We start from the raw sequence: 19,273 nt of genomic DNA, 5'->3' as shown, positions 1-19,273 counted from the left end.
GGGATTAATGGCCACTTGGCAAAAATTCAGCTGATGTCTACTTTATCTGCACCAGTTCTTCCAACCTTCTTTCTACAATGAATAACTAAAAAGGACTGAGGAACCGAAAGCTGTTTCTAGGATACAATGTGCAGCACTTCCTACTCTTGGCTCACTCTAACTTCAACCTCTCAGCTCTGTCATTTTTTTCTGTCTATGAATTTAAAATAGGTTTTGCCACCAGATAGTGAGGTGAAAGCAATAGCATTTGTCCCAGCTGTGGGTAGGATCACCTCGCTACTGTGGTAGAATCGAAGGGGCTCATTTTCACAAGGATTTTGCGGTAGGGTAATTTCCACACATGACTTATCCTGCTGTTTCGAAAAACCCCTTTCCTGCAATGAGTTCAGAGGCTTTGTGTATGTATGTGAGCGCACAGATGTCCCTATGCAAAGTGCGGCTTCTCCGCGTTGGCATTCCAGCTGGCAGTTCCTGGAAAGCTGTCTGGAAAGTCACTGTGTAGCTCCACAAGCTACTGCAAAAGGGAAATCATGAATGATATGGCCTCCCTCCTGCCGTTCGTACCTGTACCGTCCTTTCTGTGCTCCAGTGCTTGTGCACAGGCAGAATGCTCCCTGCTTTTTTGTAATCCTTGTTTGAGGGGAGAACAAATTCCTTATGGGGCTGCTGTCTTTGGGCAGTCCAGCTGAGGGGAAGAAAAGGTCTTTAAACTGTGTCGCTGCAGGTCGATCTGGGTATAAACACTTTGGGTACATTGATCCATTGTAAACTCCTGGAACAGGAACAGGATGCAGGTATAGCGGACAATTATTATAAAACAATTGCTACTCTATAAACAGCCAGTTTACAGCTTTCTGGTGTCCCTGAGATATAGGTGTTGGTTTCATGTTCTTGGCAGCCCTCCACTCCATAAGTCAAGGTCCCTCTTTTTGACCAGTATCTGGCAGGAGGCTCGCAGGTCAGTGGTAAAGGGCTGCTGGGGAAGAGCTACCCTCAAACTGGAAAACTAAAGAGATTTTTTTGTCATTTAGGTTTGGGAGACAAACCCCCCTCACCAGCATTTTGCATTTGCAGTACATGATGACTCTGAGATTTAGAAAGCAAGCAAACAGTAATCATTAAGAGCAGTTTATTAAATGAAATAAATTTCTGCTTGTGCTGTTGACTAAAGAGCAAGCAATTTAGCTGTTCCTAATTATGGGATTATGCCTAGATTTTTCTAAACTGAAATGACAGTTTATGTACACATTTTTTCTGAGGTATGCATGCACTTTTCGAGGGTTTTGCACAAACGAGCTCTTTTACCTCTCCTCTGTCCACAAGTGCCACCATGTGCAAGTGATTAAAAATGGTGGTGTAAACCTTGGTGCTGCTTCTAGCCAGTTACAGAGCCTTGAATACACGGCACGTATCCACAGGCAGTGATCTGCCCTGGTGTTTAGAAGAGGGGTGTTTTTTCTCAGCTAATTCAGGCAGGGCAGATACATGCATTCACTCCAGGCCCATGTTTGGGATGGCGAAATAAAACAGTTCCCATAGTTATTCCTAGAAGTTAATTAGCTGTGACAGTGGGAAAGTGACAACCTCATGATTCTTGGATATTTATAACGAGGCTGTCACTTGCTAGGTTAGTTGGGTCATAGAGGAGACAAGTGTGTGAAGTCACGTTTCTGGCAGGACACAGAGCTGAACCTGCATCATCGTTCTTCCTTGCCATTGCTTAGATGTTGGCAGAAAGGGTCTCTTGGTGCAGTGTTTGTAACCTTACAGCAGCATGTGATCCATATATTTGGGAAATGTGGCTTCACCGTGCTGTGGAGTTCTGTAGGTGCACATGCGTTGCCTTCATCACATGCCTTTAGAGTTTGATCTCCGATTATTAAAATCGAGGCGCCTTTTCTGCTCCTGCTTTCACAAGTGCAAGGTCAGACTTCCAGGGGCAAAGCAGAGCTGTGGCACAGGGAGGTCAGAGAGGACATGAAGAGATGCTGTGGTGCCATCCCTCGGCGTGCACGGTCTGCTTAGGTGGGTGCTACAGCCTTCACTGTGCCTTCACCATAGTGCCCTTCTGCACTGTGCACCCATTGCTCCATGGGTGATGTAGGCACCCGGTTTGGGGTCTTTTTCCTCTACTTTGTCTATTTAGCAAGCGGCACTGCTACTCTCTCGCTTCAGGACTTACCGTAACTATGGAGTTTCCTAATGCAGCAGGAGATGTTAGAGTTTGTTTGACTCTATTTTTACCATGTAATCAAGGCTTAATATACTAAATGTGTTCACTGTACACTGGTAACTGCACAGCTGAGCATGGCTTTTTATTAATACCTAGAGAGCTGCTCAGATCCAGAAAGGCTGCTGGGAATATTTCTGAGAGGATTTTTTGTATTTTTGAGTGTTAAGAGAGCAAAAGAGTTACACCAGCAGAAAAAAGCTCTCAAATTACACATTTTGTGCAAATCACAGGTGTTTTATTGGTAATGATAGGCTAACCGGGAATAGATTATTTCAAAAATTTCTCCCATTCGGAGTACCATTTATTAATGTTGCTACTACTCAGAAAAAGAGATATCTCACACTGAGAAATACATGAGTTATCATCACGATAAGGAGAGAGCACAGAAGTTGGTTCATTTTTGTCTGTCTGTCATTCCGGACCTTCAGCTTTAGTAGGAAAAACTATCATACAACTTTAGCATGATCTCTAGAGTGTCATTTCTCTGTGAAAATTTCCTGCCCATAAAGAGTGTGCCAGATTTTGTGGTGGGTTTGTCATCTGCCCAATATTCTTCAGAGAAGGCAGCTGACTGTTGGCTTTCCTAATTATTTCTTCTTCTAATATTGTTTCCTCAGAGCTAGCTTGAGGGGGGAAGAAACCCCAACTATATATAAATAATCAACTAAACCCAGACATTTCTGTCAAAAAAATGTAAAGCTTTGGAACAAACAAAATAGTTTCATGCAAATTTCTCTCTCTTAAAACTGGCAAGATTTCAATAAGCATTTTCTGAGAAATATTTTATTTCACTGAAAGGTGGGACACTGCTTTTTTGCATTGCTACAAACCCCCACTGGAAAGCAAAGCTGGGAAACTGCCAAACATCTCATACCTGCTGTGACAATGGGTAGCCGTATCAACACAAACCCATATTTAACTAAACTGCTCAATTGAATTCTAATCTCCAGCTAATCTCTAAGCTTTAAAAAAGAAATCTCCCTATTCATGTTTTATTTCTAAAAAATACCTTTATGATGTAATGCAAGTGAATGAATGGATGAGAGACTCAAGCACAATATGCTATCTACAAAGTTAAATGAGCTACGGGGCTCACATTCTGTTAAATATTTCACCCATGAAACTCTTAGCTAAAAAGAACCTTTAAATGGAGATTGGGAAGTCACTGAAGGGCCCTTTTCAGGCTTCTCAGGATAGAAGGTGATACAGAGATGTGGTTTTGTTTTGCGCTATGACATTCCAGAGAGAAAGCACCCCAAGCCTCCATAAGCCACACAACTCAATGAGATTACAATAGGAGAAGTACCAGCGATCACTGCTTTGTGTGTAGTAGGTACACTTTGTGTTCAAAACAGAACTGCAGCCTCCTGAATGAAGTGCACGTGTGTGTGTTGTAGGGGATAGGGACAGCTTTCATCTTTCCTACCTTGAAACTATATGCAGAAGAAAGCATGCCATCTCTGAGTCTGTGCATGACACTTGGCATCTTCTCTATGACTGGCAGTATCCAAATTAGTTTCTTCTCACTATTTCTTAATGGGGGTTATTACAAAAGTAAAGAGGTGCTCCTCCCTTGTCTTCTTTGGGGGCATAATTTGAAGTCAATAATGGGGGAAATGCAGGATTAAAACACACAGTCCCTAAGTCAGGACTTGTAACACAGCACCTCATCGTCCTTTACAAGCCTGAATGGGTACCCTGCCCCAGTTTTACCAAGGAAGCACTGGTGTTCCTGGTAAAAGCCGCATCTGTGGAGAAGATGGCTGCCTATTACAGAACCAAAACGTAATTTCATATAAGGATGCTGTGGAGCAAGTGTGAAGAATGAGACATTTGTGTACAGCTGGTTCTCAAGCACAACTCCTCAGGTCTCATACACTAGAAAAGTGTATGAAAAACAGAAGAGTCCTCCCTGGACCTCCCCACTGAGTTTCATGTGCTTACCTTCTATCTGGGTCTCAGTTTCCATCTTTTTTGCAGACCTGAACACAAGGGCAGTCTGATCTGTGCTAGTGTATCGTTGGGGCATCCAGCAAAACTCTCTGTAAGAATGATGGCTCCTCTTTGCTGATTTTAAGAAATTCCTTGCAAGTAACTCATTCTCATTCTGTTTTTCCACCCTGCACAGCAAGGCTGGGCATATCCTTAATTCAACCTGGCAGTGAGAAGTACTGGCATGTACTTTTAACTGAAGTGACTGTCCCTGACCCAGGTTTTATGCTTGCATGGAAACCCTGTCAGTGAAAATAATTTTCCAGTGTATTTCCATTTGTTCTGTTATTATACTGTGTCTTCAAATCTCCACCTCTTCAGTGCGAATAGGCCAATGTGACCTTCTTACCAAATGATTATTGCAGACTACAGATACCAAAGTGTTCTAGGGGGCTATCAAATGTCTCCAAGGTAAGGCATGCATAAAACATGAGCACAGTCGTAAATAACCGGTCTCCTCTTCATTTACTTTAAAATGATGACGGTTGTTTAACTGGCTTGAAAGGGTTACTCTTTCACCCCTAGCTTGTTCTGAGCACCGTGGGAAAATGACATGAGCACTGTTTAGTTTAAGGGATGTAGTCATGCAAAACGTTTGCTGTACTTGTGGAGGAAGCTGGAGTGTTTCAAGAAATAATGAAGGTGTGAATCATCACAGTTCTGAATTGTCTGATAAGAAAATCTTTTAATCTCTTCTAGTAATGTAAGGATTCCAATTGCTGCAATTCTCTTTATAAATTGTGCAATAAAATATGGAATAAATCATTGCAAAAGAATCCAGGATTATCAGCAGCCTCTTCCTTTGATATCAGTATTTCTGAACGGTGTTCTTTAAAGGCTTTTGCTTGTTAGTTTAGTTTTAGGAGACAAGTAAACTAATTAGTTCTTTTTTTTTTTCACTTTATGGTTTGTTCTTGGCACACTTAGAAAACATTTGAGCTCAAACAGTTCATTTTCAGTTGTGCCCGTTAGCAGGAAGGATTTCCATTTTTCAAAAACAACTTAAGAAAACAACCAAGACGAGATACTGCATTCATTAAAAGTATATGCCAAGGGTGAGGATTTTGGTTGCTTAATATTTTTTTTTAATATTTTAGATTACATTCAAAATTCACCAAAAAATCTTCAGTTTTATATGCCCGCATGTGTGTTCAGTCAAAAAACCATCAAGAGTTCCCTTTTGAAAAAATATTCTCATTTCTTATTGTTTCTGGAATTTGGCTCCATGTGCTCTATGTGATTTTACAGGATGACATGAATGGTCTTTTACCAAGGTTTTATGTTTATATTTCTGCAGAAGTCACACAATGCAGTAGGATGTCAAAAAAGTGAACAGCTTGGTAAGATTTAGGCTTTTGAGGTTCCTTTTATGATCAAGAAAGATATAAAATCATGTAAATCACTCAAATTGGAAACCTCAGAACCTGGCTTTGATATATGACTCTTCTCATAATATACAATAAGACTTTGATTACCGCTTTATCATTTCATTTATCACTTCCTAGGCAGCAGCTGCCCATTGGCTAGAGAGAGAATCAAACGTTTGTCCACTGCTACCTTTGCCTGTGGACGGTAAAAGGTATCTATAATATATGACAAAGTCCTGCCATAAAAGCTTAGAATAGTAGAGCTAGACAGGAAGAATGAGCTACAGCCATAAAGAATAAAGTTTAAAATGTTTGGGTCGGATTCTGCTATGATTTGTCTGCCAGCTCCTTGCTCAGGCTGCGGTAGGTCCCGGCAGCCGGCCCTGGGTAAGAGCTACAGAGCAAGGCGCAGCTCCGTGCTGGGTGCCTGTGAACATCCTCCACATGCGCTGTTTTCAAAAGGCTGCAAGAAAGTGACAGAGTAGTTTTTGGAAACACTTGCGTTTTGGATGGTTTTTTTATTACTGGAATACTTTTTATAAATATTTGATCAATGTCTGAGAAAATGTGAAAAATCACATTAACAGTAAGATTGCTTATGGTGCTTTAATGTATTTGGTCTGTTTACTTTACACAGAAAATTATTAGGTAAAATACCTTTATGTGCCGAGTAAAGACATGTGACATGCTCTGGCTAATTGTCTAGATGTGTAGCTCAGACAAGAGGGACAAGCTGCCTGGCCCTTTCTCTATCACCTCCCTCACTTCATACAGCTGTTTACAGCCAGTAGCTGGCTTGGGAAACAACCTATAGTACAGCCACCGTTCATATGTCAATCGTGAGTGATTCCTTTCCACAAATAATTCCCGAACTGGCTTATGAAGGTACCAAAATAAAGCTACCTGAGTGCTTGTTTAGCCCCAGTTGCTTCCCCTGCTTGGCTTTGGATGCTGGAGGGAAGAAGCCCAGTGGCTGCGAGCTGCTGGGGGGTGAGTGGAGAGCAAGTGGGTTGGTAGTGGCCCGGGGAGGCCACCTCTGCCCGAGGTCCTGGGCATGTGTATGTCTCCTGGGACTCAGAAATAAGACCTGTGGCAGGCTGATAGCACAGTGTCCCTGGGAGGACGAGAGAGGTCCTGAAGCTGAGCTGAGAGCCCTTTGTAGCTGAATGAGGGGATCTCGGTAGGTGGTGAAAGCACACCCTCATAAGGAGGTAAGAGGACTGAGGATATGACAAGGAGTAGGTGAAAGACAGCATCCAGCTGTTTTATGGGCAGTCCATAGACTGAACTGAGGACTTACCGGGCCTGAACTCTTCCCACAGCCTCCTCAATTGTTGAGATGGGGAGTATGGTGATGGACTCGGGAGGGGAAGGGGGATGCTCAGGGTTAGCCTCTGCGCAGATCCGCCTTGCGGTAAGGCCAGCTGGCCCTGTCTGGAGCTCTGCAACACAGCAGCGAAGTCTCTTTACTGTTCTCCCGCTCCGGATGCATTCATGAGCTCGTGGTCCCCGTCATGCGGTGCAGTGAAGGAGCTGTGTTGCTGCAAAAATGATATGGATGGCCATGCATGTGCGTGATTGTATTCTAGCTATAATGGGCTTTAAATACCGTCTGAGTCAGATATAATCTGATACAGTATTTTGGACTGTGTGTGAACTGCTTGATTTCCCCTTAGGTTTCTTTAAATATGAGGCAATTGCACAGCAATCTAGAGATAACCTAGTGTAGAAAAATAATAGAGACACTTCTGTTGTTCCCTTGCAATTTTTACTTCCTTTCTTTTTCTTCGAAACCACCAGTTATTTCCCTGTAGAGCTACGAAGTAACAGGAAACAAGAACCCCCCAGCCAAGCAATGTCTCTTCTGCAGAAATACAGGAGAAAAGTCCCATAGAAAAGTTCATGTAGAACTGAGACTTTTGTGTGTCAGGATGAAGAGAATTTCTCACTTCCTAGCGCACTAGGAACATCCGTGAAACCCTTTAGGAAATGGCATAATGTATTTTTAGTGTAAAATGAAGCTAGAAAAAAGTTGCAAAAAGCTGTACCATCAGTCCTGGATTTGATACATCAGACACTCAGCAACTGCAGGTTTCTTGTTTCCTTATTTCATCGAAAATGGATGCCGAGAACTTCAGAAAATATCCTTCTTTTCTCATTTCCTCATCAAGCTCTCCCTAGAAAATGCACATCAGCTGCTGTGTGTGAGCCAAGCTGGTGCTGGACACTGGTCCTGCTGGACACCAGGCAGAGAGCGCAGCACGGCCCTCTCTTACCCACCTCTGAGAAGACTTTTATGGCTCAGTGCCCGTTGCCATTTCCCTGCCTCCCTTTCATGTCCCGCAACAGCCGCTTCCAGGGCTGCTACTATGCATGCTCAGAGATTATTCCTTTTTTTTCAATCTCTGCATTTTAGTTACACGTCCTCCATTTCAAAAGGCTGAATGTTTTGAGATAACGAAATGTTTCCGCAGGTCATGCTTCTTTTTCTTCCTCTGGATTCCTCTATTAACAGAAAGCTACTGGTTTCCAGAAGGAAATTGTCTTGATTTCTTTATAGCCTCAATCTGTTCTCACTGAAGCCACTGGCAAACCTTCTGTTTATTTTTCAGGGATACAAAACTAAGCCAAATGCCATCAGGCAGAGATCAGTGCATATATTGAACTGTGAGCAAGGCCTGGGGAGCCTAGTTAAGTTATTCATTAGAGCTACTTTGAAATTTCTCACTAAATAGGTTTGTGTTTGTTTTTTGCCAGAAATACTGTCTCGCTGAAGTGGAAACATTTTGTGGCAATGTATTAATTTCTGTTATCCAGAAGGTTATTTTTGAGTCCCAGGTAAAATTTTATGGGGAGAAAAGGGAGCAGAGAAGGACTTTTTACCTGTGATACTATCCTGAGCAAATGTAGCTACCATGGCTCTGGGCTAGAATAGCTTGCAATTGTCTGAACACATCTGGGTAGATGGACTTAGCCCTTGATTTCAGGTGTCTAAATTGAAAGGCACCTGAAAGAGGATTGGAAGGGGGTTGGACTGGATGATCTTTAAAGGTCCTTTCCAACCCAAACCATTCCATGACCCCTTGAAGTGTGTATGTTTGCAATGTGTAGTTACTAAATGTCCCTATTTACACCTGGTTATGACAAATAATTCTGGAGTGTAGAGTGCCATCAACCTAGGGAAAGTAGAAGCATCATTTGAGCCCACTCTTTTTGTAAGCAGTTGGATTCCACATCATGATGAAGTGTGGCACTCCCTGCCACAGGGCACAGTGTTAATTCAATGCTCAGAAAGCAGTTAGAAGCATCACAGAAGACGGTCTTGCCAAGAACTATAAGCAAAAACTGCTTTTAGTTCAACAAATTACTGGAAACTGGGAGAGTATGTTGAAGTAATACCATGCTATCTTTACCTTGTTCTTACACCTTACTCTAGGCACATGGTCACTGTCCAAGACAGGATGCTGGGCTGAATGCTTATTTAGTTCAGTCTGATACAGCTGGGCTTTTTATGCTATTTTAAAGAAAGTTTACATGGAGGCACCAAAGAAAATAATTCCTGTCCCCCCTTCAGCTGTGCCTGCTCTCTGCATTTAGTACTGTGTGTCTGTAGCTGCATTTGCAGCTGAAATCTTTCACAAGTCTCTGAAAGCGTCAGTGAAGGAAAAACGATAAGTAGAGATGTGAGAAGTGCTGAGGCTGGAACAAGACCAAATGCCCATCGACATTCCACTGGTTTTGATCCGTCACTGACGGTAAACTGGACTCAGGGGTCCACATTATTAAAGGCATTCTAATACCTAAAGCTCACCGAAATCTGTGGGAGTAAAGTGCCCGAATATTTTTATAATCTGGGACATAATAAAGCCAATGAATAGTGTTTGTGTTAAATCAGAGGGGTGATTTGGTTGACATTCGGGCCTGATGGGAATACAGGAAAGTAGTAGTTACTCTCAAAATGTTTAAAAGATCACATGATTATCTTGCATTCGAAACATCACTATCAGCTTACTTCACTGTAGTGTTGCATTGTGTTGATGTCACAGGCAGTACGCAAGCATAAAAATGAAGTAACTACTGAAGAATGCTTCCTTGATTCTTGCATTCTAACAAAAAACAGAGCAAGATTTGCCTTGTATTTTGATTACAATTTTCTTTATAAGTAGGACATATTCTAAATATTATTAATATTAAATGAGCTAGTCTGTCCAACAGTATAAATATGAAGTTCCAGGGTTTTTGCTTAAATGCTGAGTCCACATCAGTTGTATCCATGGTGATAGTAAGACTCTTGTTCTGATTCCTTTTGAAGTCAGTGTTGTGATTCTTAGTGATTTTGAAACTGCTTTTCAGTAATTCTAAAAATTAATGGTTAGGCAAATAGTCTCAGCTTTGGCTCAGTCTTCAGTGTGCATGCACCCATTATTAAGTAACAATCTACAGCAGCAAACCCTTTCATTGTGGTTTGGGTTCTCGTGTTGTGTCTGTAGGGATAGGATAATCTATTTGAACAAAATCTGGTGATATTGCACCAAAGCTTGCTACATGCTTTATTGGGAAATATAAAGGTCAAGCTCTTTCTTTGTAGAGATTGCTGGCTTGGTATAGCTTTAGTAGTAGGAGTAAGCAATAGGAATGAGGGAGTGGGGTGATAAATCAGAGGAACACTTGCTTCAATAGGTATCTCACAGTAATTTGCTCTTGGTAAGATATTTAGGGTTTGTTTATCATTTTATCTTTTCTGTGGGTGTGCAGCATGGAAAAAAAACATAAAGCAAAAAGATGGGACTACAGGGAGAAGGCAAATTATATGGGTAGGGATCCCCATGTGTATGTTGCAGAGGAAAGGAGTGAGGAAGGCAGGTGATGGTAGTGCAGGAGGTACAGCAGGGTGTGCAGAAGCAATACCACGGAAAGCAAGTGAGAAATATTCCCAATTTTGACAGCTGTGGAGTGGGGAAACTTTGGTTGGCCACCCCATGCAAGGGAGGATATGGAGCATTATGCCAATGGGACCAGCAAGTGCCTGGGTTAGCCCAGAGTGTTGGACATGCCAGTGGGAAAATCAGTGCGTGACAGCTACAGCTCTTCCTCTTGGTGTCTAGAAACTTTTCCCAAAGCTTGGACTGAATCAAATTAATACACGTCTGATGATAGGAAACTTGAAAATCTTCCTGGTATTCATCAGGAACTGCAGGTTTCCAGAAACCCTGTATTGCTAAGCTCAGCCTGAACAAAATGAGGAAGTGCTCCAGAGATTTGCTGTACTGTGCCCTTGAACAAAAGTGAAGCTTAAAAAAGCTTTAACAAACGTACATGCTTTTCAAATGCTTATCTGGAGCTCTTGCCTCCCCCTTAACTGTATAGACTGAAGATGAGGAGGGAGGAGCCTGCACTTTGATTGTTCCCCCTGATGAAGACACCTGGATAAAATGGTTCTTGACTGGAAGAGCCCAGTGAAGGGTCTGCGCTGACCTTACATGCATGGTTTGTCATTAATATACATTAACAGTGACTTACAGTTGACCTGAAGTCTTGTTTCTGTGATTGTGTGGGGCTTTTAAAGTTTTAAGTATACAGCTGAATATTTTCTGTTTCCTCTTCAAGTGAACATGCAAAATGTTCAACTCCAGCCGTTCCTCACACTTGCCCTGAGCGAGCTCTCCCCTGAGTCAGTGATGACAGAATGTGGTCCATATTTTAAATGGGGATTTGCAAACTCAAACACATTCACAAATCAAGTTCAGTCAGGAGATTCCTCACATTCCTGCCCTGAATGGTCTCCAGACTCTATGAAAAATACAACTGGTCTGCACTCCATATGACCATGGTTTTTTAGTTCGCTCATGGGAATGCCAAACGATAATCACTGTCAGCCTGTTTCACAAATGGCTAGAAGTTATTCTCAAAGAAGAGAAGAAAGGCATCTGATACATTCTATGCTACTTCTGATGTACAATGAGATGCAAAAATATCTCTCTTTTTTACAAACAATTTGACTGATGGAAGATATGCTTTTAAAATTTGACACCTCGGTGGTGTTGCAAGATCTTCTGAAGGACATGATCAGAGTTCAAAATGAACTTGGTCAGATAGAGAGATGAATAGAGAATTTGTCAGACAGATGAATAGGTGAATAAACAAAAGGGTGTTCAATGTACCAACTGTGACATTTAGGAAGGGGAATACAAATGCCAGGTGGGTAGCGTCTGCTAAGCAGCAGTGTGGCAGAGAAAGGTTTAGAGATGAGAGTGGAACAACAATATGTATTAGTCAGCAACATGGTATTGCAAAAAATGGAAATGTCACCCTAGGCTGAAGTTGAGTTTTCAATAGTTTAGTAGTCTTAGAAGTCTTTTACCAGTAAATCTGCAATAAATGCCTCATTTAGGTCTGATGGCCACTTATTCTTTGCATAGCTGCTCCACTTATTTTTACAAAGCTAACTCATTCATTATAGCCAGCTCTTAGTAAAGTGAAGCATTCAGCTAGGTAGGTTGGCTTATGACAGTCAACTTAAAGGTATCTCCAAATTTGTTTTGAATTAGTTGATACAGGCCCAGTGTAACAGCTCATAAAGCCCATGTGCAGCATGGAGTGCCTTGTCTCCTTGAACTTGCTCTGAGAGTGAATCATTCAGTGGAGAGAGACACGGTGCTGCAGAGGACATCCCAGGGAGTCTTCCTAGGACTCTTGTAGTCTATGGAGGAGCCCAAGGAAACCCCCCCCCCCCAAGGTAATTTTTTGTGGCTGTATCTGTTGAAATGACTTGACTGACGTAGACTGATGATGAACACATTATTTGTATGTGGAATTCATCTGAATTCTGCACTTTATTAGCAGCAGTGTGGACCAGCTAAGAACGGTCTTGTACATAGACTATTTTTCTTTTGTCTTAAAGCAGAAGGAATACAGTTATCTTCCTTAGTTTCCCAGGGCTTTCCTTATCTGTACATAACTCTCTAGCTGGTACACACTTACATAGAAAAAGCTGCTTCCCTGTGTACTGTGTGTTGCACAAATTTGCCAATAGTTTAGCTTTTCATTTTAGCGTCTCAAAGCTTGGTTTAAGCCCTTCCACGTTAGCACCACAATCTACTGAAAACAATGAACCCCATGACAGTTATGAATGCACAGATGACTTGACAGCCATGTCACATTTAAGATGTGATGGTGTATCATTTGCCTGAACTGGCGCTAGTGATGGAGCTGTGTACCTAGCTGGAGTTATACTACTTTAAACAAATAAAAGTGGAGAAGAGAACATGTCGACTGGTGACAGGGTTAGCTAACATGACGTGTGAAGAAGGCTGAAGGAGTTGTTCAGTCTAGAGAAGAGAAACAAAAGGGGGGGCAGGAGAAGTTTTAAAATATGAAGACCTTTTTATAAAGGAGATGGTGATCAGTGTTTGTCCACAGCTGCTGGAGAAAGGACAGAACACTAGCAGCTTGATTTACAGCAAAAGGAAATTTAAGGTGGATTTCAGTGGAGGCAGAACAGCCTGTATGATGAAAGAGTGGAATGAGTTTAACTGGGCAGTCTGGGGTCCTTCTCAATGCTAACCTCTTTAGGAGTTTCACAAACTTCTTTTAGGTATAACCCATTAATATTTAGTCCTGACTCATCAAAGAAGGGCTGGGCAGGATGACATCCTTGAACTCCCTCACAGCCTTTAATTTCTATGCCTCCTTCTTTTCTGTTACTTGCAGTAATGCTGTATGTCTTCAAACTCCAAAGTTTCCAAAGTCTCAAATACTCCTTTGTATGTCTTCAAAGATTTGTGCACACTGAAAATATTTCCTTTGCTAATCCAAGTGCATCATCAAAATTAAGCAAAGCATGGAGAAGCAGACTAGCTGAGTGAAACATTCAAAATCTAGCACATCTTGTCTGTCTCTGCGCACCCTCTGTGTTGCAGTCTCTGCTCACTGCTTTGCTTGCAGAGATAAGTTTGTCTTAGCTTCTCAATACTTGAAGTTTATAAGCAGGTCTCATAAACCAGAAGCTATCATCAACAATCTGCTTTTTGAAGTTGCTGCATGGGTTAACCGTAGAATGGTATCTCCCTCTGAAGATAAGATCTTAGATTGGACCTTCTCTGCAGCTGTGCTTAAATGTGACAGGCAAAGTTTTTTACTTTTTTTCCTCCTCTCTGTCATACAAACACACACAGAGCTAAACAACACATGAGAAACCAAGTGGAAATAATTGGGATAAAACAATCTAATATAAAATCATTATCAACAGCCTCGGCCTCTGCAAAGCTTTAAAAGCATTTCTGACTGACTTAGCTGACAAACCCCCATCACTCCAAATCTTGTTCCCAGTATTTTTACCTTAGTAAGCAGGAAGATGTCTCCCAGAGAGACTATTGCACTTGATTTTCCTACCAGTAGTGCACAAATTACATAAACTTTCTGTTCTAAACCATTGCCTGAAGTCAGAAACAGGACTTAATGTGCAGTCCCCAAGGAAAGTCAAAGGCAGGGGTGGGTAGCTCTTGAGATGCGTTGGGTTCATGGGCAGTTCTAGCACAGATGTTATACCTGGGTATGTGACTGGCAGCAAGGTTTGCTACATGAGGGTCTACGGGGTGAAACCCATGCCCGGCTGTGGGGGTAAGTGAGCCAAGTGGAGCAGCTGAGGCTGACGTCCCTGGTCTGTCCTTGAGCCCCATCTCACAATGGAACAACAAACACCTCCAGAAGCTGCTGTCGTTTCCTGCCTCCACGCTGTTCCCAGGGTTTCCCAGGCTCGCCAAGGTATAAGAAGTGTGTCATGTGGCTTTTCTTCCTTACAAGAGAAATGTGAGATTTCTCTGACCTTTGGAGAAAATGATGGCTTCTCCACAGAGTGTAGCTGGTTGGAATATTCTTAGGGTCTGTCTTTTGGATTGATCTTCCCAGGATCAATCAAATCTCTTCCCTGGAATTCAATCCTTCCAGTCCACAAGATTCCTGGCCAATTAATTCTTGAGCACTTCATTATTACACTCGTCTGAGCTCAGTAGCTATGGAGAATTCTCTTGATATTTTGGATAAATTGCAAATAATTCTCCTTATACTCTGCAATAAGCATGCATTATCCCTAAAACCGAGATTTCTTATATTTTCTCCAAATGCAAATTTAATATTTATTGAAATCTTCTGTTGATTAAATGCTCTGAATACTGTATCCAGAAGACTAATCAATATTTTAAATGCACTCAGACATATTAGCTGCTTACTGGTTATACAGAGAAATAATGAACTTGCTATATGAGGAGGTAAAATTAATGAATAATTCATAGCCATTAATTTATTCAGTTTTGCCTTTTGAATTGATTTGGCAATTATTCTTGTACTGCACATCATTTCAAATGCTTAGATATAAATATTTACAGTTGCAAATTTGTGGTCAAATAATTTCTATTCTCTGATTGAATGGCTTCTGTAGCACACCAAGCAGTAAAAATTGTGAATTTTACTGTTAAATATACAGCTCGATAGAATGTGGGTTCTTGAATGATCAAATAAAGTGGATACATACTGGCTGTAAATATGGTCAAACTGATGTATTTCAAATATGAATAAATATTTGCAGGCAGGTTTTTTTTCATCACTTATTGCAGTAAGAACGAGGGACAGATCTTGTGTGTCATGCTGCCACAGAGAACAAAGACCAATGTCCTTTGGCACTGATATTTTTATTGTTTATTCAGCTCTTCTCTCTTTTTCCTTTGTTTGCAAGGTTTTTTTCCTGCTGATTGTGTTCTACATTTTTCAAGGGTGATTGCAACATTCAGGGAAATGAGAATTCGCTCTAGATGTGGATGACTGGCAAAAAGCCCTCCGTTTCCCTTAACCCCATGGCAAAGCTGTGTAGCTAGAGGATCCACAAGCAGAATATTATGGATCTGTGAGGGATATGATGGTCTGAGTGAAAGGGCTAATTCACAGTGGCTTACTTCAGCCAAAGGAGACTTGCCTCCTAAACTCCACTTGAAGTTATTGGAGAGAGAGAGACTTCTCTAGAGGATGATTCAGAAGAGGAGCCTAATTTTAAGTGCTCTGAATCACGCTGCTAGTCTGCTTATTTTGAACAGTGCAGTTTATCTTCCCTCCATTTCCTACTTGCTGCCCTGATTGATGAGTCAGGATTTATGCAGAATGAATGAATTTCACCTTTTATGAATAAAGCTTAGCATTGTAATCATTTAAAGCCCTTGATTTGAGACTAAAGAACTAGTGAAAGCATTAGGGTGTATTATGTTATATATTTCTCTCTCTGAATACTTAGAAGAACCTTGAAAAACTCCAGCTTTAAGCGTTTAAGTCATTTAATACATTGCAATATTTCAAAGTCACTTAATGTGATTTTCAGTTTTCTTGGAGCACTCCAGAAAATTATTTTTGCAAAGTTCCTTCGCTTTGAAATGCTTCCACAGAAGCACTTGAGACTGAAAGTAAAGTTAATCCATTTACAGATAGCATGTTCAGAAAAGAACAAAACCTATGAAACTACAAACAGTTTATTCTAAAGGAATAAAGATGAACGCATTAGCATCTGAAGCAATCCAAAAGTAAAATTAGGTATTTGGTTGTAAACACATATGAGAGATGAGAGTGGATGCTCAGGTGGTCTTAAGGCTAGGCCAGTGGTAGCCTTAGGACTCCTGTGTAGGAATGTAAGGGATGCTCAAAGGAAATTTGCTCATTGTGTGCAGCTCATGAATGGGCATGAAACCATGTTCAAACTTGTTGTAGCTATTCTTCTTGTGGGATGAAGTGCTGTTGCTCAGAGCAGAGCTTCATGACTACAGCAAAACTGCTGAAGCTGCTGCTCTCAACTCTTCACTGTTGCTCTCGGGAGCAGCGTCACAGGTCTGTGTGAGCACCTCACATCTGGGTAAGTGCCAGGTCACCCTGCTGAGCTGCAGATGGCACCCAAAAAGGAAACTCCTGACCACAGCCTCCATGTAGACACAGGGCCTGCTGTAAGTGTTGTCCACAGCCTTGCTCTTTTTGGTGGACACTGTGTCTTTTTTCTGTGGGGCATTGCGGAGGCACAGTGCTGCAGATGGCATTAGAAAAGAAAAGAGAAAAGAAAAGAATAGCTCAGCTGGAAGGGACCTACAACAATCATATAGTCCAACTGCCTGACCAATTCAGGGCTGACCAACAGTTAAAGAGTGTTGTTAAGGGCACCGTCCAAATGCCTCTTAAACACTGACAGGCATGGGACATCAACCATCTCTGCAGGAAGCCTGTTCCAGTGTTTGACCACCCTCTCGGTAAAGAAATGCTTCCTAATGTCCAGTCTAAACCTCCCCTGGTGCAGCTTTGAACCATACCCATGCATCCTCTCACTGGATCCCAGGGAGAAGGGATCAGCACCTCCCTTTCCACTTCCCCTCCTCAGGAAGCTGTAGAGAGCAATGAGGTCACCCCTCAGCCTCCTTTTCTCCAAACCAGACAAACCCAGGGTCCTTAGCCGCTCCTCACAGGACATTCCTTCCAGCCCTTTCACCAGCTTTGTTGGCCTCCTCTGGACGCATTCAAGGACCTTCACGTCCTTCTTAAATTGTGGGCCCCAGAACTGCACACAGCACTCAAGATGAGGCCACACCAACGCTGAATACAGCGGGATAATCGCCTCTTTTGACCAGCTGGTCATGCCGTGTTTGGTGCACCCCAGGACGCGGTTTGCCCTCTTGGCTGCCGGGGCACACTGCTGGCTGGTACTGAGCCTGCTGTCAGCCAGCACCCCTGATCCCTTTCTGCAGGGCTGCCCTCCAGCCACTCACTCCTCTCCCAATTTATACTTGTGCCCAGCCTGACTCCATCCTAGGTGCAGGATCTGGCATTTAGACTTGTTATATCTCATCCCATTAATCATTGCCCAATGCTCCAATCTATCTAGATCCCTCTGCAAGGCCTCTTGTCCCTCAAGAGAGTTGAGCACCTCCCAGTTCGGTATCATCAGCAAGCCTGCTAATGGTGCATTCACCCCCTGCATCCAGATCATTGATAAATGTATGGGACAGCAGTGGCCCTAGAATTGAACCCCGAGGAATGCCGCTGGTGGCCGGTCGCCAGCCAGATGTAGCCCCATTCACTACAACCCTTTGAGCTCTGCCCTTCAGCCAGTTCTTCACCCAGCACACCGTGAACCAGCTCACCCCACAGTTGGACAACTTGTCCAGAAGGCTGCTGTGAAGGACAGTATCAAAAGCCTTTCAATAGTACTCAGTATAATCTTCTCCACATTCTTCTCCAATTTTTCGAGGAACTGAGGTTAGACTAAGAGGTCTGCAGTTCCCTGGGTCTTCCTCACACCCTTTTTGTGGATTGGAATAACATTGGCTAGCTTCCAGTCAGCAGGGACCTCCCCAAGACTCCCAAGACCTTTGGTAGATGATAGAGAAGCATCCTGCCATAACATCCTCTAGCTCCTTCAGTATTCTGGGATGAATCCCATCAGGCCCCATGGACTTGTGAACATTCAGCTGATACAGCTGGGCCCTTACATTTTCAGTGTCCAGGACACATTCTTCTAGCACATCAGTGTCTTCGGACAACCACTGCTAATGCCTCTGAATTGAAATTAAGTGACTAACAAATGCTTCTATAGGTGTTGCATAGTGCATGTATGTATGGTGGCCCCCATACAGGACACTCAGGATGGATGTCCCACTCAGGACATCCAGCTGCCAGGGGCTGCTCTGCAGGGACCTCCTGCCCCAGGCACCTGCAGGTGGTCCCACTTCCTACCCTAGTTGCCTGCTGCCATCTGCTGGCTTTTTTCCAGTGCCTTTTTCACCCCTGTACTCTCTGGGGGTTTGATAGGTCCTCCAAGCACCCTTCTGAATGGCTCATCATAAAATGACTGTTTTAAATAAAATTTTCATCATACTCAATGCCTATATGGGGTTTGTTCCAGGTCAGAAATGCCACAACACAGGGAGTGATGGGTGAGCTCCTTTCAGCTGTGTCAGGTGCATATAGTGTGTGTGCGCTCTCCTTTGGTCACAAACATGAATTGAGAAGAGGGGAGGCTGAAGGGCCATTCCACTGAGGTGAGAAATTCTGTGCTGGTGGTTACTGTGACAGTATAAAGGATGCTTGAACTTGGCTTCCTGCTCAAGATGTGGTACGTTGTGGGGTAGTGTGCCTGTGATTAACTCTTCCTCCCCTGGGTGAACAGACAGAAATTATATTTGCTTCTTAGTGTAGTGCTAAAACACTTCTGTAGTCTTTTCACATTTTTATTCAAAAGGTAGGAACAAAATTCTGCTGTCAGTAAAGTGAATTGTCAGAACAACTGCATGTACTGAGTTTAATTTCGTTTAATATTTAATGACTAGCTAGCTTTTCCTGGGATAATGATTTCACAAGGAGAGAAAGATCAGAGCAGACCTCCTGCTAGTGTAGCACAGCTACAGCAGGAACTGCAGAAATGCAGGGTCAACCCAGCAGAATGAGATTCTGCCATCTGTAGTTGTCATGGATAGCACTTCACTCCTCAAGGGTCTGCACTTGGGTCAGTAGGACTGCTGTAGACGAAAGGACATATTCAGTACGCATTGAGGCACAGAATTTGACCCTAACTGCAAAATGCTCCCTCCCTTGGTAAGAATAAACTGGACACAGTTTAAGGCAATCCTCTATATTCTCCTGCTTTTTATGAGAGAGGGATAGC

The 19,273-nt window shown here is 42.6% G+C and overlaps 1 protein-coding gene across 1 annotated transcript in view; it reads right to left on the bottom strand.

The window, feature by feature from the left end:
- Positions 1-19,273, bottom strand: part of ICOSLG (inducible T cell costimulator ligand) — a 189,984-nt gene that overhangs the window by 80,500 nt on the left and 90,211 nt on the right. The window lies entirely within an intron of this gene.

The sequence above is a fragment of the Gavia stellata genome, chromosome 1, assembly GCF_030936135.1.
Source record: "Gavia stellata isolate bGavSte3 chromosome 1, bGavSte3.hap2, whole genome shotgun sequence".
NCBI classification, from domain to species: domain Eukaryota; kingdom Metazoa; phylum Chordata; class Aves; order Gaviiformes; family Gaviidae; genus Gavia; species Gavia stellata.
This window is presented reverse-complemented; position numbering and strand designations above follow the sequence as displayed.